This window comes from Pleurodeles waltl, chromosome 2_2, assembly GCF_031143425.1.
Source record: "Pleurodeles waltl isolate 20211129_DDA chromosome 2_2, aPleWal1.hap1.20221129, whole genome shotgun sequence".
Classification (NCBI taxonomy): Eukaryota; Metazoa; Chordata; class Amphibia; order Caudata; family Salamandridae; genus Pleurodeles; species Pleurodeles waltl.
Genome location: NC_090439.1, coordinates 1113805237 through 1113831127, shown reverse-complemented (window position 1 = coordinate 1113831127; position 25891 = coordinate 1113805237). Strand labels below are relative to the sequence as shown.

The 25891-nt window shown below is 44.8% G+C and overlaps 1 protein-coding gene across 3 annotated transcripts in view; it reads right to left on the bottom strand.

Moving 5' to 3' along the window:
- Positions 1-24948, bottom strand: part of LOC138282896 (4-galactosyl-N-acetylglucosaminide 3-alpha-L-fucosyltransferase 9-like) — a 119231-nt gene extending 94283 nt beyond the window's left edge. For 2 of the 3 annotated variants that reach the window (XM_069220904.1, XM_069220906.1), the window contains exon 1: positions 24700-24831. The gene's annotated coding sequence lies outside the window, so the exon portion shown is untranslated. The other variant, XM_069220905.1, reaches the window with a different exon arrangement.
- Positions 24949-25891: the final 943 nt, after the last annotated feature.

Sequence of the window (25891 nt, the reverse complement as noted above, 5' to 3'; positions counted from 1 at the left end):
AGGAACGAGATGGGGTGGAAGTTCTTCAGGTTGCTGGGGTCCGCCATGGGTTTCTTCAGGAGAGCGTTGACTTCTGCGTGTTTCCAGCTCTCGGGGAAGGTGACAGATGCAAACGAGCTGTTGATGATGGTCTGGAGATAGGGGGCGATGACGTCGTCGGCTTTGTTGAAGATGTAATGTGGGCAAGGGTCCGAGGGGGCACCGGAGTGGATGGTGTTCATGGTAGTTTTGGTCTCTTCAGCGCTGATGGGTGTCCAGGCGTTGAGGGTGACAGCTGGGGCTGTGGGTTCCGTGGTGGTCGGCGGGGTCTGTGGACCGAAGCTGTCGTGTAGGTTGGTGATCTTTCGATGGAAGAAGGTAGCGAGGGAGTTGCAGAGTTCTTGTGAGGGTGTGATGGAGTTGGAGCTGGCGTTGGGATTGGAGAGCTCTTTGACGATGTTGAAGAGTTCTTTGCTGTTGTGGGTGTTCTTGTCCAGTCTATCTTTGAAGGATGCTTTTTTGGTGGCGCTGATCAGCTGGTGGCGATTTTGAGGGCCGACATGTTTTCTGCGGGTCTACGCGGCACCATGGTGCACGTTAGGACAACAATAGTCATAATAGTCATAATTTATGATGCTTTTGTGGTACTTTGCAGGATTAGCACCATAAATTGTAGGTCTAATCCTGCAAAGTAAAGGGAGGCTCATTGAAAGTAGTGATTGAGTCATTTTAACATCTGCTTTAGGAAGGCGTTAATAATTAGGCTAAAAATGTCACAGTGAAATGTCGTAAATTCCACTGTGTCATTTTTACGGGCCTCCCTGAACGAGAATGCCCCCCTTGCACACAATATCCCTGGTGCAGACGTAATGTGGAGCAAGGGGTTACAAAGTAGTGCAATGCATTCATTGCGCCACTTTAGAAATATGGCAAAAGTGAATGGCCTCCTTAACTGCACATTAGCGTAAAAAAAATGATGCTAGCGTGGCGCTACATTTGTTACAGGGTAGCTACAATTTTAAATAGGCTACGAATTGATCACATTGAAACTGTGTCTGAAGGTGTTCATCCTGGATATTGTATAAGAAAGTTTTACTTTAATGGTGAACAAAAGGTGCTTACTTATGTCAATGTATATATATGTCAATGTAAAAGTAGCTGAAAAATGTGCAAACATTAAAAAGAGAAGTATCCATCAATACGTGCTGACCAACATTTCACTTCATGCTTCATTACTCCACAAACCTCATTGAACATAAGGTAAGGGCTCTATCGTTAAAAAAAAATAGCAACGCGAGACAATGAGGCTAGATAAATTAAAGTGACCTCAATTCCCCTGCGAGGTACTTAATTTGGCTTGGTTTGGGACCTTTAGGAAGGTTCTGGCTTACAGAGAACCATATTTTGATTTGGGGTCAATGTGTTGCATCTGGTGGCAGGTGAAACAAAAATAGTGCAAGGGCGCCCACCTAATGTTCACCTGAGAGTGTGTGTTGTGTTCACTCTAGTGGATGTAGACATTCGAAGATGTGGAGCTTTCAGGGACAGGGGAACCTGAGGCAACACTTCCAGGTTTCCAGCTTCCAAAGGGCATGCAAATAAACATAAAAACAAGCACTGCCAAAGGATAGTACTGTTTTGTTATTATTATTGAGGAGGTCGCCACTAGTATGGATTGACAAAAGACCCAATAGAAAATAAGCATTGGCAAAGACAATAGCTCTCGGCAATGGGTGACCTATTGCCTTTGGCAATTGGTTGGGGGTGGTGAACGGGAGGGGGTAGGGGTGTCTGCTGCAGTCCTGAGGGTAGATCACAGATGGGACAGAGGGGCAATGAGAACACGCTTGTATTTGGGCCCCAAAGATAGCCGCACTGTGGGAGTAAGTGGTCTTGGGTCACCTGGGCCACTGAGAAGCTACGGGAAGAGTTGTAAAATCCAGACATGAAGGAGAAGAGGTGGGGATGAGATGAGAAAGAGAGTGGGGGTAAAGAAGAAAGGACAGGTACAGGGAAAAGAAGTGACAAGGGACGGGGATTGGCAGACAGAATAGTAATAACAAGAAACAAGCAGAAAGACACAAATGGCAAGCAAAGAACAGAAAACGGACAGAAAGACACACACAGGGCAAGAAATGAGCAGAGAGGCAGAAACACAGAAACTAATACCCAACATAGGGGCATATTTAAAAGCCCCTAGCGCCATCAAAGCGTCACTTTTTGTGACACCCTGTGGTGCTGTGCACTCCACCGTATTTACAGTTCCCATTGCCTTTTGACACTGCCCCAGATTTATGAGATAACATAATTTTGAAACAGAGCCAAAATTTAACGTCACTCGAGGGGTGGTGTTGCATGGCGCAACAAGGAGAAATGCTTTCTATGTGTGTTGCATTCTGCAGCACATAAACAATCCACCCACAATGCAGCCATCCTTGCACCACGGTGCACGGGTGGCTGCCTTAGCACTCAGCAGCAAATTTAGAGATGGCGCAGGGGCAAACACAGGGTGCACCGTATTCTTCTTAATACAGTACGTCCCTTCATTTCTAAAGTGACGCAGCATGGAGCCAACAATTTTGCACTGCACCACTTTATTGTAAATATCCCCCAAATGCTTTGTACATTGTATTCCATCTCCACCTGTAGATTTTCAGATCAGCAGCCTATAGTTTGAATAGAGGGACAGCGTGCAGACATATGTACTATATCTGCATCCAGGACATAAATAGAGCCTCATGATTCCCTTTAGTCGGCTTAGTCATCGACTCAGGCGTCGAATACAACATGCAGACTGTTTTGGTAAAATAGGAGGATTTAATCGGGTTGATATCACATACATAAATGAGCAATAAAAGCATAATTAATTACATGTATATAAACCAAATGTCCCAGTTTAAGGGACCATTTATTGGCCAGAATATTCAGATTGTTGTGCATAGTATGGGAAATAGGTATGGTGTTCACAAGTGATAATTCTACGCCTTATCTTAAACAGGTATGGTGTACACCAGTGGTAATCCTACACTGGATCTTAAACATGCATGGTGTTCACCAGTAGTAATCCTACACCTTGTCATTAAAAGGGATAGTGTTCACCAATGGTAATCCTGTGACTTGTCTTAAACTGGTATGGTGTTAGACAGTAGTAATCCTACGCCTTGTTTTAAGCAGGTATGGTGTTCACCAGTGGTAATCCTGTGCCTTATCTTAAACAGGTATGGTGTTCAACAGTAATAATCCTACGCCTTGTCTTAAATAGGTATGGTGTTCACCAGTAGTAATCCTACGCCTTATCTTAAACAGGTATGGTATTCACAGTGGTAATACTACACCTTGTCTTAAACAGGTATAGTGTTCACCAGTGGTAATCCTACGCCTTGTCTTAAACAGGTATGGTGTTCACCAGTGGTAATCCTACACCTTATCTTAAGCAGGTATGGTATTCACCAGTGGTAATCCTACACCTTGTCTTAAACAGGTATGGTGTACACCAGTGGTAAGCCTACGCCTTGTCTTAAACATGGATGCTGTTCACCAGTGGTAATACTGCACCTTGTCTTACATACGTATGGTCTACACCAGTGGTAATCCTACGCCTTGTCTTAAAAAGTAATGGTGTTCGCCAATGGTACTCCTGTGCCTTGTTTTCAACAGGTATGGTGTACACCAGTGGTAATTCTATGGCTTATTTTAAATAGGTATGGTGCTCACCAGTGGTAATCCTATGCCTTACCTTACACAGGGATAGTGTTCACCAGTGGTAATCCTACACCTTATCTTAAACAGGTATAGTGTTCACCAGTGGTAGTCCTACACCTTATTTTAAACAAGTATAGTGTTCACCAGTGGTAATCCTGCACCTTATCTTAAACGGGTATGGTGTTCACCAGTTGTAATCCTGCGCCTTATTTTCAACAGGTATGGTGTTCACCACTGGTAATCCTGCGCCTTGTCTTAAACAGGTATGGTCTTCACAAGTGGTAATCCTGCGCCTTGTCTTAAACAAGTATGGTGTTCACCAGTGGTAATTCTACACCTTATCTTCAATAGGTATAATGTTCACCAGTGGTAATCCTGCGCCTTGTCTTCAAAAGGTGTTGTGTTCACCAGTGGGAATCCTGCACCTTATCTTAAACAGGTGTCGTGTTCACCAGTGGTAATGCTACGCCTTATCTTAAAAAGGTAGGGTGTTCACCAGTGGTAATCCTACGCCTTATTTTAAACAGGTATGGTGTTCACCACTGGTGATCCTGTGCCTTGTCTTAAACAGGTATGGTCTTTACAAGTGGTAATCCTGAGCCTTGTCTTAAACAGATATGGTGTTCACCAGTGGTAATTCTACACCTTATCTTCAATAGGTATAATGTTCACCAGTGGTAATCCTGCGCCTTGTCTTCAACAGGTCTTGTGTTCACCAGTGGGAATCCTGTACCTTATTTTAAACAGGTGTGGTGTTCACCAGTGGTAATCCTACACCTTATCTTAAAAAGGTAGGGTGTTCACCAGCGGTAATCCTACGCCTTATCTTAAACAGGTATGGTGTGACCAGAGGTAATTCTACAACTTGTCTTAAACATGTATGGTGTTCACCACTGGTAATACTACACCTTGTCGTACTACTACACCTTGTCTTAAACAGGTAATGTGTTCACCAGTGGTAATCCTATGCCTTATTTTAAACAGGTGTGGTGTTCACCAGTGGTAATCCTGCGCCTTGTCTTGAACAGGTTTGGTGTTCAGCAGTGTAATCCTACGCCTTGTCTTAAACAGGTATGGTGTTCACGAGTGGTAATCCTACACTTTGTCTTAAACAGGTTTAGTGTTCACCAGTGTGTAGGAAAGTACCATCTTGCTTGGCATGTTACCCCCATTTTCCACTGTATATATGTTGTTTTAGTTGTATGTGTCACTGGGACCCTACCAGCCAGGGCCCCAGTGCTCATAAGTGTGCCTGAATGTGTTACCTGTGTTATGACTAACTGTCTCACTGAGGCTCTGCTATCCAGAACCTCAGTGGTTATGCTCTCTCATTTCTTTCCAAATTGTCACTAACAGGCTAGTGACCAATTTCACCAATTCACATTGGCATACTGGAACACCCTTATAATTCCCTAGTATATGGTACTGAGGTACCCAGGGTATTGGGGTTCCAGGAGATCCCTATGGGCTGCAGCATTTCTTTTGCCACCCATAGGGAGCTCTGACAAATACTACACAGGCCTGCCACTGCAGCCTGAGTGAAATAATGCACACATTATTTCACAGCTATTTTCACTGCACTTAAGTAACTTATAAGTCACCTATATGTCTAACCTTTACCTGGTAAAGGTTAGGTGCAAAGTTACTTAGTGTGTGGGCACCCTGGCACTAGCCAAGGTGCTCCCACATAGTTCAGGGCAAATTCCCCGGACTTTGTGAGTGCGGGGACACCATTACACGCGTGCACTACACATAGGTCAATACCTATGTGTAGCTTCACAATGGTAACTCCGAATATGGCCATGTAACATGTCTAAGATCATGGAATTGCCCCCTCTATGCCATCCTGGCATTGTTGGCACAATCCCATGATCCCACGGGTCTGTAGCTCAGACCCGGGTACTGCCAAACTGCCTTTTCAGGGGTTCCACTGCAGCTGCTGCTGCTGCCAACCCCTCAGACAGGTTTCTGCCCTCCTGGGGTCCAGCCAGGCTTGGCCCAGGATGGCAGAACAAAGGACTTCCTCAGAGAGAGGGTGTTACACCCTCTCCCTTTGGAAAAAGGTGTTAAGGCAGGGGAGGAGTAGCCTCCCCCAGCCTCTGGAAATGCTTTCATGGGCACAGATGGTGCCCATTTCTGCATAAGCCAGTCTACACCGGTTCAGGGACCCCTCAGCCCTGCTCTGGCGCGAAACTGGACAAAGGAAAGGGGAGTGACCCCTCCCCTGACCTGCACCTCCCCTGGGAGGTGCCCAGAGCTCCTCCAGTGTGCTCTAGAGCTCTGCCATCTTGGAAACAGAGGTGCTGCTGGCACACTGGACTGCTCTGAGTGGCCAGGGCCAGCAGGTGACGTCAGAGACTCCTTCTGATAGGCTCCTTCAGGTGTTGCTAGCCTATATTCTCTCCTAAGTAGCCAAACCCTCTTTTCTGGCTATTTAGGGTCTCTGCTTTGGGGAATTCCTTAGATAACGAATGCAAGAGCTCATCAGAGTTCCTCTGCATCTCTCTCTTCACCTTCTGCCAAGGAATCGACTGCTGACCGCGCTGGAAGCCTGCAAAACTGCAACAAAGTAGCAAAGACGACTACTGCAACTCTGTAACGCTGATCCTGCCGCCTTCTCGACTGTTTTCCTGGTGGTGCATGCTGTGGGGGTAGTCTGCCTCCTCTCTGCACTAGAAGCTACGAAGAAATCTCCCGTGGGTCGACGGAATCTTCCCCCTGCAACCGCAGGCACTAAAGAACTGCATTACCGGTACTCTGGGTCTCCTCTCAGCACGATGAGCGAGGTCCCTTGATTCCAGCAACTCTGTCCAAGTGACTCCCACAGTCCAGTGACTCTTCAGTCCAAGTTTGGTGGAGGTAAGTCCTTGCCTCCCCACACCAGACTGCATTGCTGGGAACCACGACTTTTGCAGCTACTCCGGCCTCTGTGCACTTCCGGCGGAAATCCTTTGTGCACAGCCAAGCCTGGGTCCACAGCACTCTAACCTGCATTGCACGACTTTCTAAATTGTCCTCCGGCGGCGTGGGACTCCTTTGTGCAACTTTGGGTGAGCACTGTTTCACTCTTCTTCATAGTGCCTGTTCCGGCACTTCTGCGGGTGCTGCCTGCTTCTGAGAGGGCTCCTTGTCTTGCTCGACGCCCCCTTTGTTCCCACACGCAGTTGGCGACATCCTGGTCCCTCCTGGGCCACAGCAGCATCCAAAAACCCTAACTGCATGATTTGCAGCTAGCAAGGCTTGTTGGCGGTCTTTCGGCGGTAAAACACTTCTGCACGACTCTCCACGGCGTGGGGAATCCATCCTCCAAAGGGGAAGTCTTTAGCCCTTGTCGTTCCTGCAGAATCCTCAGCTTCTTCTGTCCAGTAGCAGCTTCTTTGCACCCACAGCTGGCATTTCCTGGGCATCTGCCCATCTCCGACTTGCTTGTGACTTTTGGACTTGATCCCCTTGTTCCACAGGTACCCTCGACTGGAAATCCATCGTTGTTGCATTGCTGGTTTGTGTCTTTCCTGCAGAATTCCCCTATCACGACTTCTGTGCTCTTTGGGGAACTTTAGTGCACTTTGCACTCACTTTTCAGGGTCTTGGGGTGGGCTATTTTTCTAACCCTAACTATTTTCTAATAGTCCCAGCGACCCTCTACAAGGTCACATAGGTTTGGGGTCCATTCGTGGTTCGCATTCCACTTTTGGAGTATATGGTTTGTGTTGCCCTTATCCCTATGTGTCCCCATTGCATCCTATTGTAACTATACATTGTTTGCACTGTTTTCTAAGACTATACTGCATATTTTTGGTATTGTGTACATATATCTTGTGTATATTTGCTATCCTCATACTGAGGGTATACTCTGAGATACTTTGGCATATTGTCATAAAAATAAAGTACCTTTATTTTTAGTATATCTGTGTATTGTGTTTTCTTATGATATTGTGCAAGTGACACCAGTGGTACTGTAGGAGCTTCACTCGTCTCCTAGTTCAGCCTAAGCTGCTCTGCTAAGCTACCATTATCTATCAGCATAAGCTGCTAGACACCCTATACACTAATAAGGGATACCTGGGCCTGGTGCAAGGTGTAAGAACCCCTTGGTACTCACTACAAGCCAGTCCAGCCTCCTACACAGTGGTAATCCTACGTCTTGTCCTGAACAGGTATGGTGTTCATCAGTGGTAATCCTACTCTTTTTCTTAAACAGGTATGGTGTTCACCAGTGGCAATCCTACGCCTTGTCTTAAACGGGTAAGGTGTTCACCAGTGATAATCCTAAACCTTGTCTTAAACAGGTATGGTGTTCACCAGTGGTAATCCTACGCCTTATTTCAAACAGGTATGGTATTCACCAGTGGTAATCCTACGCCTTGTTTTAAACAGGTATGGTCTTCACAAGTGGTAATCCTACGGCTTGTCTTAAACATGGATAGTGTTCAGTAGTGGTAATCCTACGCCATGTATTAAACAGGTATGGCCCACACCAGTGGTAATCTTACACCTTGTCTTAAACAGGTATGGTGCACACCAGTGGTAATCATGTGCCTTCTTTTGAACAGGTATGGTGTTCGCCAGTGGTAATCCTGCCTCTTGTCTTAAACAGGTATGGTGTTCACCAGTGGTAATCCTGCCTCTTGTTTTAAACAGGTATGGTGTTCATCAGTGGTAATCCTACTCCTTGTCTTAAACGGGTATGGTGTTCCCCAGTGTTAATCCTGTGCCTTGTTTTAAACAGGTATGGTGTTTCCCAGTGTTAATCCTATGCCTTATCTTAAACAGGTATGGTGTTCACCAGTGGTAATCCTACGCCTTGTCTTAAACAGGTATGGTGTTCCCCAGTGGTAATCCTACACCTTATCTTAAGCAGGTATGGTATTCACCAGTGGTAATCCTACACCTTGTCTTAAACAGGTATGGTGTACACCAGTGGTAATCCTACGCCTTGTCTTAAACAGGTATGGTGTTCACCAGTGGTAATCCTACACCTTATCTTCAACAGGTTTTGTGTTCACCAGTGGGAATCCTGTACCTTATTTTAAACAGGTGTGGTGTTCACCAGTGGTAATCCTGTGCCTTGTTTTAAACAGGTATGGTGTTTCCCAGTGTTAATCCTATGCCTTATCTTAAACAGGTATGGTGTTCATCAGTGGTAATCCTACTCCTTGTCTTAAACGGGTATGGTGTTCCCCAGTGTTAATCCTGTGCCTTGTTTTAAACAGGTATGGTGTTTCCCAGTGTTAATCCTATGCCTTATTTTAAACAGGTATGGTGTTCACCAGTGGTAATCCTACGCCTTGTCTTAAACAGGTATGGTGTTCACCAGTGGTAATCATGTGCCTTCTTTTGAACAGGTATGGTGTTCGCCAGTGGTAATCCTGCCTCTTGTCTTAAACAGGTATGGTGTTCACCAGTGGTAATCCTGCCTCTTGTTTTAAACAGGTATGGTGTTCATCAGTGGTAATCCTACTCCTTGTCTTAAACGGGTATGGTGTTCCCCAGTGTTAATCCTGTGCCTTGTTTTAAACAGGTATGGTGTTTCCCAGTGTTAATCCTATGCCTTATCTTAAACAGGTATGGTGTTCATCAGTGGTAATCCTACTCCTTGTCTTAAACGGGTATGGTGTTCCCCAGTGTTAATCCTGTGCCTTGTTTTAAACAGGTATGGTGTTTCCCAGTGTTAATCCTATGCCTTATCTTAAACAGGTATGGTGTTCACCAGTGGTAATCCTACGCCTTGTCTTAAACAGGTATGGTGTTCACCAGTGGTAATCCTACACCTTATCTTCAACAGGTTTTGTGTTCACCAGTGGGAATCCTGTACCTTATTTTAAACAGGTGTGGTGTTCACCAGTGGTAATCCTACACCTTATCTTAAAAAGGTAGGGTGTTCACCAGCGGTAATCCTACGCCTTATCTTAAACAGGTATGGTGTCACCAGAGGTAATTCTACAACTTGTCTTAAACATGTATGGTATTCACCATTGGTAATACTACACCTTGTCGTAATACTACACCTTGTCTTAAACAGGTAATGTGTTCACCAGTGGTAATCCTATGCCTTATTTTAAACAGGTGTGGTGTTCACCAGTGGTAATCCTGCGCCTTGTCTTGAACAGGTTTGGTGTTCAGCAGTGTAATCCTACGCCTTGTCTTAAACAGGTTTAGTGTTTCCAGTGGTAATCCTACGTCTTGTCCTAAACAGGTATGGTGTTCATCAGTGGTAATCCTACTCCTTTTCTTAAACAGGTATGGTGTTCACCAGTGGCAATCCTACGCCTTGTCTTAAACGGGTAAGGTGTTCACCAGTGGTAATCCTACGCCTTATATTAAACAGGTATGGTGTTCACCAGTGTTAATCCTAAACCTTGTCTTAAACAGGTATGGTGTTCACCAGTGGTAATACTGTGCCTTATCTTAAACAGGTATGATGTGCACCAGTGATAATCCTAAACCTTGTTTTAAACAGGTATGGTATTCACCAGTGGTAATCCTACGCCTTGTTTTAAACAGGTATGGTCTTCACAAGTGGTAATCCTACGGCTTGTCTTAAACATGGATGGTGTTCAGTAGTGGTAATACTACACCATGTATTAAACAGGTATGGCCCACACCAGTGGTAATCTTACACCTTGTCTTAAACAGGTATGGTGCACACCAGTGGTAATCATGTGCCTTCTTTTAAACAGGTATGGTGTTCGCCAGTGGTAATCCTACTCCTTGTCTTAAACGGGTATGGTGTTCCCCAGTGTTAATCCTGTGCCTTGTTTTAAACAGGTATGGTGTTTCCCAGTGTTAATCCTATGCCTTATCTTAAACAGGTATGGTGTTCACCAGTGGTAATCCTACGCCTTGTCTTAAACAGGTATGGTGTTCACCAGTGGTAATCCTACACCTTATCTTCAACAGGTTTTGTGTTCACCAGTGGGAATCCTGTACCTTATTTTAAACAGGTGTGGTGTTCACCAGTGGTAATCCTACACCTTATCTTAAAAAGGTAGGGTGTTCACCAGCGGTAATCCTACGCCTTATCTTAAACAGGTATGGTGTCACCAGAGGTAATTCTACAACTTGTCTTAAACATGTATGGTGTTCACCATTGGTAATACTACACCTTGTCGTAATACTACACCTTGTCTTAAACAGGTAATGTGTTCACCAGTGGTAATCCTATGCCTTATTTTAAACAGGTGTGGTGTTCACCAGTGGTAATCCTGCGCCTTGTCTTGAACAGGTTTGGTGTTCAGCAGTGTAATCCTACGCCTTGTCTTAAACAGGTTTAGTGTTTCCAGTGGTAATCCTACGTCTTGTCCTAAACAGGTATGGTGTTCATCAGTGGTAATCCTACTCCTTTTCTTAAACAGGTATGGTGTTCACCAGTGGCAATCCTACGCCTTGTCTTAAACGGGTAAGGTGTTCACTAGTGGTAATCCTACGCCTTATATTAAACAGGTATGGTGTTCACCAGTGTTAATCCTAAACCTTGTCTTAAACAGGTATGGTGTTCACCAGTGGTAATACTGTGCCTTATCTTAAACAGGTATGATGTGCACCAGTGATAATCCTAAACCTTGTTTTAAACAGGTATGGTATTCACCAGTGGTAATCCTACGCCTTGTTTTAAACAGGTATGGTCTTCACAAGTGGTAATCCTACGGCTTGTCTTAAACATGGATGGTGTTCAGTAGTGGTAATACTACACCATGTATTAAACAGGTATGGCCCACACCAGTGGTAATCTTACCTTATCCTATGCCTTATCTTAAACAGGTATGGTGTTCACCAGTGTTAATCCTATGACTAGTCTTAAACAGGTATAGTGTTCACCAGTGCTAATCCTAAACCTTGTTTTAAACAGGTATAGTGTTCACCAGTGATAATCCAACACCTTATTTTTCATAGGTTCAGTGTTCACCAGTGGCAATCCTATGCCTTGTCTTAAACTTGTATAGTGTTCATCAGTGGTAATCCTACACCTTATCTTAAACATGTATGGTGTTCACCAGTGGTAATCCTGCACCTTATTTTAAACATGTATGGTGTTCACCAGTGGTAATCCTACACCTTGTTTTAGGACTTGTCTCAAACAGGCATGTTGTTCACCAGTGCTAATCCTGTGACTTGTTTTTAAAATGTATGGTGTTCACGAGTGCTAATCCTACACCTTGTCCTAATCAGGTATGGTGGTCACCAGTGGTAATCCTACACCTTGTTTTAAACAGGTATAGTGTTCACCTGTGGTAATGCTGCGCCGTGTCTTAAACAGGTATGTTGCTCACCAGTGGTAATCCTGCGCCTTGACTGAAACAGGTATGGTGTTTACTAGTGGTAATCCAGTGACTTCTTTTAAACAGGGATTGTCTTCACCAGTGGTAATCCGCACCTTGTTTTAAACAGGTCTGTTCTTAACCAGTGGTAATCCTATGCCTTGTCTTAAACAGGTATGGTGTTCACCAGTGGTAATCCTGTGCCTTGTTTTAAACAGTATGTTGTTCACCAGTGGTAATCCTGCACCATGTCGTAAACAGGTATAGTGTTCACCAGTGGTATTCCTGCGCCTTCACTTAAACTGGTATGGTGTTCCTGTAGGAGGCTGGACTGGCTTGTAGTGAGTACCAAGGGGTACTTGCACCTTGCACCAGGCCCAGTTATCCCTTATTAGTGTATAGGGTGTCTAGCATCTTAGGCTGATAGATAATGGTAGCTTAGCAGAGCAGCTTAGGCTGAACTAGGAGACGTGTGAAGCTACTACAGTACCACCTAGTGTCATATGCACAATATCATAAGAAAACACAATACACAGTTATACTAAAAATAAAGGTACTTTATTTTTATGACAATATGCCAAAGTATCTTAGAGTGTACCCTCAGTGAGAGGATAGGAAATATACACAAGATATATATACACAATAGCAAAAATATGCAGTATAGTCTTAGAAAACAGTGCAAACAATGTATAGTTACAATAGGATGCAATGGGGAAACATAGGGATAGGGGCAACACAAACCATATACTCCAAAAGTGGAATGCGAACCACGAATGGACCCCAAACCTATGTGACCTTGTAGAGGGTCGCTGGGACTATTAGAAAATAGTGAGAGTTAGAAAAATAACCCTCCCCAAGACCCTGAAAAGTGAGTGCAAAGTGCACTAAAGTTCCCCTAAGGACAAATAAGTTGTGTTAGAGGAATAATGCAGGAAAGACACAAACCAGCAATGCAACAACTGTGGATTTCCAATCTCGGGTACCTGTGGAACAAGGGGACCAAGTCCAAAAGTCACAAGCAAGTCGGAGATGGGCAGATGCCCAGGAAATGCCAGCTGTGGGTGCAAAGAAGCTTCTACTGGACAGAAGAAGCTGAGGTTTCTGCAGGAACGAAAAAGGCTAGAGACTTCCCCTTTGGTGGACAGATCCATCTTGCCTTGGAGAGTCGTGCAGAAGTGTTTTTCCGCCAGAAGGACGCCAACAAGCCTTGCTAGTCGCAAATCGTGCTTTTGGCGTTTTTGGACGCTGCTGGGGCCCAGGAGGGACCAGGAGGTCGCAAATTGGACCTGAAGAGAGAGGGGACGTCGAACAAGACAAAAAGCCCTCACTGAAGCAGGTAGCACCCGGAGAAGTGCCAGAAACAGGCACTACGAGGATGCATGAAACGGTGCTCGCCGAAGTTGCACAAAGGAGTCCCACGTCGCCGGAGACCAACTTAGAAAGTCGTGCAATGCAGGTTAGAGTGCCGTGGACCCAGGCTTGGCTATGCACAAAGGATTTCCGCCGGAAGTGCACAGGGGCCGGAGTAGCTGCAAAGTCGCGGTTCCCAGCAATGCAGCCCAGCGAGGTGAGGCAAGGACTAACCTCCACCAAACTTGGACTGAAGAGTCACTGGACTGTGGGGGTCACTTGGACAGAGTCGCTGGATTCGAGGGACCTCGCTCGTCGTGCTGAGAGGAGACCAAAGGGACCGGTAAGGCAGCTTTTTGGTGCCTGCGGTTGCAGGGGGAAGATTCCGTCGACCCACGGGAGATTTCTTCGGAGCTTCTGGTGCAGAGAGGAGGCAGACTACCCCCACAGCATGCACAAGCAGGAAAACAGTCGAGAAGGCGGCAGGATCAGCGTTACAGAGTTGCAGTAGTCGTCTTTGCTACTATGTTGCAGGTTTGCAGGTTTGCAGGCTTCCAGCGCGGTCAGCAGTCGATTCCTTATCAGAAGGTGAAGAGAGAGATGCAGAGGAACTCGGATGAGCTCTTGCATTCGTTATCTAAAGTTTCCCCAGAGATAGAGACCCTAAATAGCCAGAAAAGAGGGTTTGGCTACCTAGGAGAGAGGATAGGCTACTAACACCTGAAGGAGCCTATCAGCAGGAGTCTCTGACGTCACCTGGTGGCACTGGCCACTCAGAGCAGTCCAGTGTGCCAGCAGCACCTCTGTTTCCAAGATGGCAGAGGTCTGGAGCACACTGGAGGAGCTCTGAACACCTCCCAGGGGAGGTGCAGGTCAGGGGAGTGGTCACTCCCCTTTCCTTTGTCCAGTTTCGCACCAGAGCAGGGCTAAGGGGTCCCCTGAACCGGTGTAGACTGGCTTATGCAGAATTGGGCACATCTGTGCCCAACAAAGCATTTCCAGAGGCTGGGGGAGGCTACTCCTCCCCTGCCTTCACACCATTTTCCAAAGGGAGAGGGTGTCACACCCTCTCTCAGAGGAAGTTCTTTGTTCTGCCATCCTGGGCCAGGCCTGGCTGGACCCCAGGAGGGCAGATGCCTGTCTGAGGGGTTGGCAGCAGCAGCAGCTGCAGTGAAACCCCAGGAAGGGCAGTTTGGCAGTACCAGGGTCTGTGCTACAGACCACTGGGATCATGGGATTGTGCCAACTATGCCAGGATGGCATAGAGGGGGCAATTCCATGATCATAGACATGTTACATGGCCATATTCGGAGTTACCATTGTGAAGCTACATATAGGTAGTGACCTATATGTAGTGCACGCGTGTAATGGAGTCCCGCACTCACAAAGTTCAGGGAATTGGCTCTGAACAATGTGGGGGCACCTTGGCTAGTGCCAGGGTGCCCTCACACTAAGTAACTTTGCACCTAACCTTTACCAGGTAAAGGTTAGACATATAGGTGACATATAAGTTACTTAAGTGCAGTGTAAAATGGCTGTGAAATAACGTGGACGTTATTTCACTCAGGCTGCAGTGGCAGGCCTGTGTAAGAATTGTCAGAGCTCCCTATGGGTGGCAAAATAAATGCTGCAGCCCATAGGGATCTCCTGGAACCCCAAAACCCTGGGTACCTCAGTACCATATACTAGGGAATTATAAGGGTGTTCCAGTAAGCCAATGTGAATTGGTAAAAATGGTCACTAGCCTGTCAGTGACAATTTGGAAAGAAATGAGAGAGCATAACCACTGAGGTTCTGGTTAGCAGAGCCTCAGTGAGACAGTTAGTCACTACACAGGTAACACATTCAGGCACACTTATGAGCACTGGGGCTCTGGGTTACCAGGGTCCCAGTGACACATACAACTAAAACAACATATATACAGTGAAAAATGGGGGTAACATGCCAGGCAAGATGGTACTTTCCTACAGTTCCCCAGTGGTAATCCTACAAATTATCTTAAACAGGTATAGTATTCACCAGTGGTAATCCTGCGCCTTGTTTTAAACAGGTATGTTGTTCAACAGTGGTAATCCAGTAGTAATCCTACACATTATCTGAAACAGGTATAGTGTTCATCAGTGGTAAACCTGAACCTTGTTTTAAACAGGAATGTTGTTCACCAGTGATAATCCTGCGCCTTGTCTTAAACATGTATGATGTTCACCAGTGGTAATCCTACACCTTACCTTAACATGTATGATGTTCACTAGTGGTAATCCTACGCCTTGTTTTAAACAGGTATGGTCTTCACAAGTGGTAATCCTACGGCTTGTCTTAAACATGGATGGCGTTCAGTAGTGGTAATACTACACCATGTATTAAACAGGTATGTCCCACACCAGTGGTAATCTTACACCTTGTCTTAAACAGGTATGGTGCACACAAGTGGTAATCATGTGCCTTCTTTTAAACAGGTATGGTGTTCGCCAGTGGTAATCCTGCCTCTTGTCTTAAACAGGTATGGTGTTCACCAGTGGTAATCCTGCCTCTTGTTTTAAACAGGTATGGTGTTCATCAGTGGTAATCCTACTCCTTGTCTTAAACGGGTATGGTGTTCCCCAGTGTTAATCCTATGCCTTGTTTTAAACAGGTATGGTGTTTCCCAGTGTTAATCCTATGCCTTATTTTAAACAGGTATGGTGTTCACCAGTGTTAATCCTATGACTAGTGTTAAACAGGTATAGTGTTCACCAGTGCTAATCCTAAAACTTGTTTTAAACAGGTATAGTGTTCATCAGTGATAAACCAACACCTTATTTTTCATAGGTTCAGTGTTCACCAGTGGCAATCCTATGCCTTGTCTTAAACTTGTATAGTGTTCATCAGTGGTAATCCTACACCTTATCTTAAACATGTATGGTGTTCACCAGTGGTAATCCTGCACCTTATTTTAAACATGTATGGTGTTCACCAGTGGTAATCCTACACCTTGTTTTAGGACTTGTCTCAAACAGGCATGTTGTTCACCAGTGCTAATCCTGTGACTTGTCTTAAAAATGTATGGTGTTCACGAGTGCTAATCCTACACCTTGTCCTAATCAGGTATGGTGGTCACCAGTGGTAATCCAACACCTTGTCTTAAACAGGTATAGTGTTCGCCTGTGGTAATGCTGCGCCGTGTCTTAAACAGGTATGTTGCTCACCAGTGGTAATCCTGCGCCTTGACTCAAACAGGTATGGTGTTCACTAGTGGTAATCCAGTGACTTGTTTTAAACGGGGATTGTCTTCACCAGTGGTAATCCGCACCTTGTCTTAAACAGGTATGTTCTTAACCAGTGGTAATCCTATGCCTTGTCTTAAACAGGTAAGGTGTTCACCAGTGGTAATCCTGTGCCTTGTTTTAAACAGTATGTTGTTCACCAGTGGTAATCCTGCACCATGTCGTAAACAGGTAAAGTGTTCACCAGTGGTATTCCTGCGCCTTCACTTAAACTGGTATGGTGTTCCCCAGTGGTAATCCTACAAATTATCTTAAACAGGTATAGTGTTCACCAGTGGTAATCCTGCGCCTTGTTTTAAACAGGTATGTTGTTCAACAGTGGTAATCCAGTAGTAATCCTACACATTATCTGAAACAGGTATAGTGTTCATCAGTGGTAAACCTGAACCTTGTTTTAAACAGGAATGTTGTTCACCAGTGATAATCCTGCGCCTTGTCTTAAACATGTATGATGTTCACCAGTGGTAATCCTACACTTTACCTTAACATGTATGATGTTCACTAGTGGTAATCCTACACCTTACCTTAACATGTATGATGTTCACTAGTGGTAATCCTACACCTTACCTTAAACAGGTATGGTGTTCACCAGTGGTTCCTACACCTTGTCTTAAACAGGTATGGTGTTCACCAGTGGTAATCCTGCGCCTTGTTTTAAACAGGTATGGTGTTCACCATTGGTAATCCTGCGCCTTGTTATAAACATGTATGGTGCTCACTAGTGGTAATCCTGTGATATATTTTAAAAAGGTATGGGGTTCACCAGTGGTAATCATACATCTTGTCTTAAACAGGTATGGTGTTCACCAGTGGTAATCCTACACCTCACCTTAAACGGGTATGGTGTTCACCAGTGGTAATCCTGCACCTCACCTTAAACGGGTATGATGTTCACCAGTGGTATTCCTAGAAATTGTCTTAAACATGTATGGTGTTCACCAGTGGTAATCCTATGCCTTATCTTAAACAGGTATAGTGTTCACCAGTGGTAATACTACACCTTACCTTAAAGAGGTAGGGTGTTCACCTGTGATAATCCTGCACATTATCTGAAACAGGTATGGTGTTCACCAGTGGTAATCCTACACCTAACCTTAAACAGGTAGAGTTTTCACCAGTGGTAATCCTATGCCTTGTCTTAAACAGGTATGGTGTTCTCCAGTGGTAATCCTGTGTTTTTTCTTAAACAGGTATGGTGTCACCAGTGTTAATCCTATGCCTTGTTTTAAACAGGTATGGTGTTCACCAGTGTTAATCCTGCGCCTTGTTTTAAACAGGATGTTGTTCACCAGTGGTAATCCTGTGCCTTGTCTTACACAAGTATGTTGTTCACCAGTGGTGATCATGCACCTTGTCCTAAACAGGTATAGTGTTCACCAGTGGTAACCCTAACCTTCTCTTAAACAGGTATAGTGTTCACCAGTGGTAATCCTATTCCTTGTTTTAAACAGGTATGGTGTTCACCAGTGGTAATCCTGTGCCTTGTTTTAAACAGTATGTTGTTCACCAGTGGTAATCCTGCACCATGTCTTAAACAGGTATAGTGTTCACCAGTGGTATTCCTGCGCCTTCACTTAAACAGGTATGGTGTTCCCCAGTGGTAATCCTACAAATTATCTTAAACAGGTATGGTGCTCACCAGTGGAAATCCTGCGCCTTGTTTTAAACAGGTATGTTGTTCCCCAGTGGTTATCCCGCGCTTCATTTTAAACAGGTGTAGTGTTCACTAGTGGTAATCCTGCGCCTTGTGTTAAACAGGTATGGTGTTCAACAGTGGTAATCCAGTAGTAATCCTACACATTATCTGAAACAGGTATAGTGTTCATCAGTGGTAAACCTGAACCTTGTTTTAAACAGAAATGTTGTTCACCAGTGATAATCCTGCGCCTTGTCTTAAACATGTATGATGTTCACCAGTGGTAATCCTACACCTTACCTTAACATGTATGATGTTCACCAGTGGTAATCCTACACCTTACCTTAAACAGGTATGGTGTTCACCAGTGGTTCCTACACCTTGTCTTAAACAGGTATGGTGCTCACCAGTGGTAATCCTGCGCCTTGTTTTAAACAGGTATGGTGTTCACCATTGGTAATCCTGTGCCTTGTTATAAACATGTATGGTTTTCACTAGTGGTAATCGTGTGATTTATCTTAAAAAGGTATGGTGTTCACCAGTGGTAATCATACGGCTTGTCCTAAACAGGTATGGTGTTCACCAGTGGTAATCCTACACCTCACCTTAAACGGGTATGGTGGTCACCAGTGGTAATCCTGCACCTCACCTTAAACGGGTATGGTGTTCACCAGTGGTATTCCTAGACATTGGGGGTTATTCCAACTTTGGAGGAAGTGGTAATCCGTCCCAAAAGTGACGGTAAAGTGACGGATATACCACCAGCCGTATTACGAGTCCATTATATCCTATGGAACTCGTAATACGGCTGGTGGTAAATCCGTCACATTTGGGACGGATTACCACCTCCTCCAAAGTTGGAATAACCCCCAATGTCTTAAACATGTATGGTGTTCACCAGTGGTAATCCTACGCCTTATCTTAAACAGGTATAGTGTTCACCAGTGGTAATACTACACCTTACCTTAAAGAGGTAGGGTGTTCACCTGTGATAATCCTGCACATTATCTGAAACAGGTATGGTGTTCACCAGTGGTAATCCTATGCCTTATTTTAAACAGGTATGGTGTTTACCAGTGGTAATCCTACACCTAACCTTAAACAGGTATAGTTTTCACCAGTGGTAATCCTATACCTTGTCTTAAACAGGTATGGTGTTCTCCAGTGGTAATCCTGTGTTTTTTCTTAAACAGGTATGGTGTCACCAGTGTTAATCCTATGCCTTGTTTTAAACAGGTATGGTGTTCACCAGTGTCAATCCAGTGCCTTGTTTTAAACAGGCATGTTGTTCACCAGTGGTAATCCTGTGCCTTGTCTTACACAAGTATGTTGTTCACCAGTGGTGATCATGCACCTTGTCCTAAACAGGTATAGTGTTCACCAGTGGTAACCCTCGCCTTCTCTTAAACAGGTATAGTGTTCACCAGTGGTAATCCTACACATTATCTTAAACAGGTATAGTGTTCACCAGTGGTAATCCTACACCTTGTTTTAAATAGGTATGTTGTTCCCCAGTGGTAATCCTGTGCTTTATTTTAAACAGGTATAGTGTTCACTAGTAGTAACCCTGCGCCTTGTTTTAAACAGGTATGGTGTTCACCAGTGGTAATCCAGTAGTAATCCTACACATTATCTTAAACAGGTGTAGTGTTCACCAGTGGTAATCCTGAACCTTGTTCTAAACCGAAATGTTGTTCACCAGTGATAATCCTGCGCCTTGTTTTAAACAGGTATGATATTCACCAGTGGTAATCCTACACCTTACCTTAAACAGGTATGATGCTCACCAGTGTTAGTCCTACACCTTACCTTAACATGTATGATGTTCACCAGTGGTAATCCTACACCTTACCTTAAACAGGTATGGTGTTCACCAGTGGTTCCTACACTTTGTCTTAAACAGGTATGGTGTTCACCAGTGGTAATCCTGCGCCTTGTCTTAAACAGGTATGGTGTTCACCATTGGTAATCCTGCGCCTTGTTATAAACATGTATGTTGTTTACTAGTGGTAATCCTGTGATTTATCTTAAAAAGGTATGGTGTTCACCAGTGGTAATCATACGGCTTGTCTTAAACAGGTATGGTGTTCACCAGTGGTAATCCTACACCTCACCTTAAACGGGTATGGTGTTCACCAGTGGTAATCCTGCACCTCACCTTAAACGGGTATGGTGTTCACCAGTGGTATTCCTAGACATTGTCTTAAACATGTATGGTGTTCACCAGTGGTAATCCTAAGACTTATCTTAAACAGGTATAGTGTTCACCAGTGGTAATACTACACCTTACCTTAAAGAGGTAGGGTGTTCACCTGTGATAATCCTGCGCATTATCTGAAACAGGTATGGTGTTCACCAGTGTTAATCCTATGCCTTATTTTAAACAGGTATGGTGTTCACCAGTGGTAATCCTACACCTTACCTTAAACAGGTAGAGTGTTCACCTGTGGTAATCCTGCACATTATTTTAAACAGGTATGGTGTTCACCAATGGTAATCCTATGCCTTATCTTAAACAGGTATGGTGTTCTCCAGTGGTAATCCTGTGTTTTGTTTTAAACAGGTATGGTGTCACCAGTGGTAATCCTGCGCACTGTCTTAAACAGGTATGGTGTTCAGCAGTGGTAATCCTATGCCTTACCTTAAACAGGTATAGTGTTCACCAGTGGTAATCCTACACCTTACCTTAAACAGGTACGGCTTTCACCAGTAGTAATTCTGCGCATTATAATAAACAGGTATGGTGTTCATCAGTGGTAATCCTATGCCTTATCTTAAACAGGGATGGTGTTCACCAGTGGTAATCCTGTGCCTTGTCTTAAACAGGTACAGTGTTCCCCAGTGGTAGTTCTATACCTTGTGTTAAAATGGTGTTCACCAGTGGTAATCCTACGGCTTGTTTTAAATAGGTATGGTGTTCACCAGTGGTAATCCTGCCCCTTGTGTTAAACATGTATGGTGTTCAACCGTGTTAATCCTACACCTTGTCTGAAACAATGCATGACGTTCACCTGTGGTAATCCTGCACCTTGTGTTAAACATGTATGGTGTTCACCAGTGGTAATCCTGCCCCTTGTGTTAAACATGTATGGTGTTCAACAGTGGTAATCCTGCACCTTGTCTTAAACAGTAAGTCAAAAAGGCAATAAGGTTTCGATGCAAAAGGCTGATCCTTCATAGAATATCCCACACCTGTAGGTATTTATAAATGCTTTTGGAAGAGAGAGTAGACTCCCCTTCTAAATTCACTTGTCCAAAAATGATTTGCCAACCATTTTCAAACCATATTCATGCCAGTTATAGTATAAAGATTCATGAAATATAGAAGGGAATAGTATATTATTCCGCGGCTGTAAATATGAATGTATATTTGAGATACTGTATTTCCTGACCCATGTATTCCGTGCATTCAACATCTGCCAATCATGCTATGGTACCTTAAATTTAAGATGCTTGAAATAATTCAGGTCATGGTGAGTAGAAAAGCTACTGGCCTCCATGCTCAGGGCTACTTCATGCACAAATAACCCGCTTCTCGCTGCATTTTCTGTCAACAGGTATCAATATGTTTGTTAGACAATGTCTAAATATACTGTTTGAAATCAGAGGTTACAGGGACCTTATAGTTAGGAAATAGAATTTAAAAAACCTGAAATTCACTTTAAAAAAACAAAGGTTATAGGTGCGTAATAGTTAGATTCTGAGTTTACTCATGAAAAACTATTGAAATTCATCTGTTATGGTTAGAATTATGTTAGTATAACTCATGCTCTAAGGTAACTATAACTCGCTCCCTTGCCATGCACTGCTAATTACCCCAGATGTTACAGAATCCATGACAACTTCTATAACGTCATTAAAAATATAGATGAAACATTAGAACTCAAATTATTGAAGGAAAAAACTGTGCATGGCGAGGGCGTGACTTATAGTCACCTTAGGGCGCAAGTTCTATTGTGCACATAACTATTTTTTCTACATAATAAACAAATACAAATCGTATTTGAGCCTCAAGGAAAAGAATGAATTAAATGCAATATAAAAAAATAAATATTTATATACAAACTAAGTCAAAGCTGTAGCATTTTATATGTTTTCCCACATTTAAATAAATATTTGAAATTCATTTACATTAATATTTAGCACAAAAGTATTTTTATTCTTTTTAATTTAATTAACTTTTAATCATCTCCCTATAATTACCATAGGCAGATCTCCACCCTCTAGAGGAGACTCTGCCAACATGCAAATACGTGACTTTAAATAAGGCTCCACTCCCTGAATTTGAAGGGGTGTGAGAATACGTTCAGCGCACAGTTTGTAGCAAATTTACACTGATGAATGGTGAACAGCCATTTACTACAAGGTGTAAGAATAGACCTGCACGTGTAGGTTTCCTCAGGTGGAAGTTTGCTGTTGTGAAGAGCTCGACCGCTCTGCCCCCAGCGAGACAAGCTCCCGGTGTGGCTGTGACGCCTGACACACCACTCCTATAAACTCAAAGTTCGAAAACAGAAAGCTGTGACGAGGAAATGAATGCAAGTGTGCACCCTGAACTGTCCCTACCAGCAGGAATACATCGGACGGTGCACGCACCCACACAAAATATATCTCAAAACATGGAAACTGCAAATAAAAGTTTATCAGAGAACAGGAAACTCAGAATTCATCTCACAGACAGCTACCGCGTCAGAGCAGGAAATACCGGTGTCATGGACACAGAGACATGAGAAAAAGCACTTCAAGCGCTTGGAAAATCTTTAAGAAGCATGCAGGTCTTTTTCTTCTATGGGAACAGACTCGGGCCCCTACAGTCTGCACTTAAATAACCCCTGCACTCTCTTCCAGCACACCCGAGCAGGCACTGAGTACAGCTTCTTACTCACTTTAAGAACTGTTAGGTCTCACCCTTGGGGCTGTGATGTGTTTGCCATGAGGTATTTTTGTTTCTCTCTCGTGTGTTCACCGTTACCCTTGTGTTTTCACGCACTGCCAGAGTCCACAGCACTGCTTGAAGCGAAGGCTGGTGCTGGGCACAGGCCTGGCAGGATCCTGAACTGCACCACAAGCACCCACCTGTGGATGCAGGAACACACCACCGAGGAGGGCTCAGCACAGGTGTATCTGGCTGCACCGAGGTAGGAACAGTCACATCCAGGAGCCAGCACCAGGCTGACTGCACCACACCACACACCTCCACAGTCACAAGCATCCACCAGTGGATGCAGGAACACAACACCGAGGAGGACTCAGCACAGGTGTATCTGGCTGAACAGAGGTAGGAACAGTCACATCTAGGACCCAGCACCAGGCTGACTGCACCACACCACACACCTCCACAGTCACAAGCACCCACCAGTGAATGCAGGAACACAACACCGAGGAGGACTCAGCACATGTGTATCTGGCTGCACAGAGAGGTGGGAAGAGTCACATCTATGACCCAGCACCAGGATGAATGCACCACACCACACCACACCAAACCACACCACACACCTCCAAAGTCATTAGCAGCGACCTGTGGATGCAGGAACACACCACCGAGAAGGGCTCAGCACAGGTGTATCTGGATGCACAGAGAGATGGGAAGAGTCACATGCAGGACCCAGTGGGAGGCTAACTACACCTCCACTGTCACAAGCACTGACCTGTGGATGAAGGAAAACTCCACCGAGGCAAACTTGACAGAGGAGTGTCTGGCTGCACAGAGAGGTGTGAACAGTCATATCTAGGATCCAAAGGGAGCCTCATCACACCAAACACCACCACAGTCACAAGCACACACCTGTGGATGCAGGAACACATCTCTGAGGCAGGGAAGTGTCCAGCTTCACAGAGAGGTGGGTGCAGTCACATCCAGACCCCAGCAGCAAGCTGAACACATCAAACCACACCACAGTCACAAGCACCCACCTGTGGACGCAGGAACACACCGCCGAATAGGGCTCAGCACTGGCTTATCCAGCTGCACAGTGAGGTGGGAACAATCACATCCAGGACCCAGCAGCAGGCTCACTGCACCACACCAAACCACATCACACAACTCCATAGTCACAAGCACCCACCTGTGGATGTAGGAACACCCCACCGAGTAGGGCTCAGCACAAGTGTATCCGACTGCACAGAGAGGTGGGAGCAGTCAAATCCAGGACCCAGCAGCAGGCTGACTACTCTGCACCACACCACATCACACACAACCATACACCTCCACAGTAATAAATACCCACCTGTGGATGCAGGTACACACCACAGAGGGGGGCTCAGCAGACGAGTATTTGGCTGCAGAGAGAGGCGCGAACACTCACAACCAGGACCCAGCATCAGGCTTACCACATCACGCACCACCACACCACAGTCAAAAGCACACACCTATGAATGCAGGAAGACTCCGTGGAGAAGGGCTCAGCAGAGGAGTGTCTGGCTGTACAGAGAGGTGAGAAAAGTTACAGCCAGAACCTAGCTTCAGGCTGACTACACCAGACCCCACCCCACCACAGTCACAAACACCCACCTGTGGATGCAGGAAGACTCCACTGAGGAAGGCTAGGCAGAGGAGGAATGTCCGGCTGCACAGAGAGCTGGGAGCAGTCACACTAAAGATCTAGCAGCAAGGAGAACCCATTACATACTACAACACCCACAGCGACCCACCTGTAGACTTAGGAAGCCAATAATGGGGAGGACTCAGCAGGGGAGTGTCCGAGGTTCTCAAGGGTGTTGGAGCAGTTACACTCAGGACCCAGGGACTTGGACAGGGAGGGAGAGGAGACAGCAAAGAGCCTGGAGAGGAGGAAACACTGAAAAGAGGAAGGAGGGGAGGCACCACCGAGACAGGGGAGGAGTGAGCCTCGTACTGGGGAGTACTGGACACAGTATTGTTTGTTTTCAGACGCAATGATGTACTTGTCTAAGAAGCCTGCAATCACAGTCAGTGATGCATATTTTGTGGCGCAAGTGTCAAGTCATGTGACCAGCATTGTGGTGAGTGTTTGGGAAGTGAGGCTCAGAGACAAGAGACAGCGGAGCTCTGTGTGCAGTCCACGATCCAGCTCATGATGTAGGAAACCAAATCACAGCCCCAGAGGCTGTGGTACTGCAGGACCCGGTGTGTAGAAACAGGCTGGCGCAGTGAATGTAACACCTCAGGCCGCAGAGTGCACAGTTCATAAGATGCAGTGAGATGCTCCTTAGCACTAGGGATGTGCAAAATTCACTTTTGAGAAATTAAATGAAATTTTAGAAAAATTAAGCAAAATTGCACATGAATATGCAAAATGTAAAATTGTCAATTGGTGCTATATTTCATCTCAGAATAAACCTTCACACCTAATTTGGATGCAAGGACGGATTTCACGCTAAAAAATAGTGCAATGATCACAAACACCCTCAAACAGCATCTGCTCACGTTCTGGTCATTTACGTTGTCACTGTATACTTGTACTAAGATTTGACCTGAACGGCATGTAATTATGCAATATAGCAAAATAATTTAATTTCGGGAAATTCACTTAACAACCGTAATGCAAAATTACTGGAAATACGTGAGATTGTGCCAGCGAGGTAAACACTACACCTGAGCCTATTGACCCCACAAAACCTAGTCACTCTGGAAGACGTTTCTTCCTTGAACACAGATCTGTCAATTTCCACCTTCTCCTGTTACCTATTAACCTTTGTTGAGCAGGAAATGCTCTCCTCCTTTA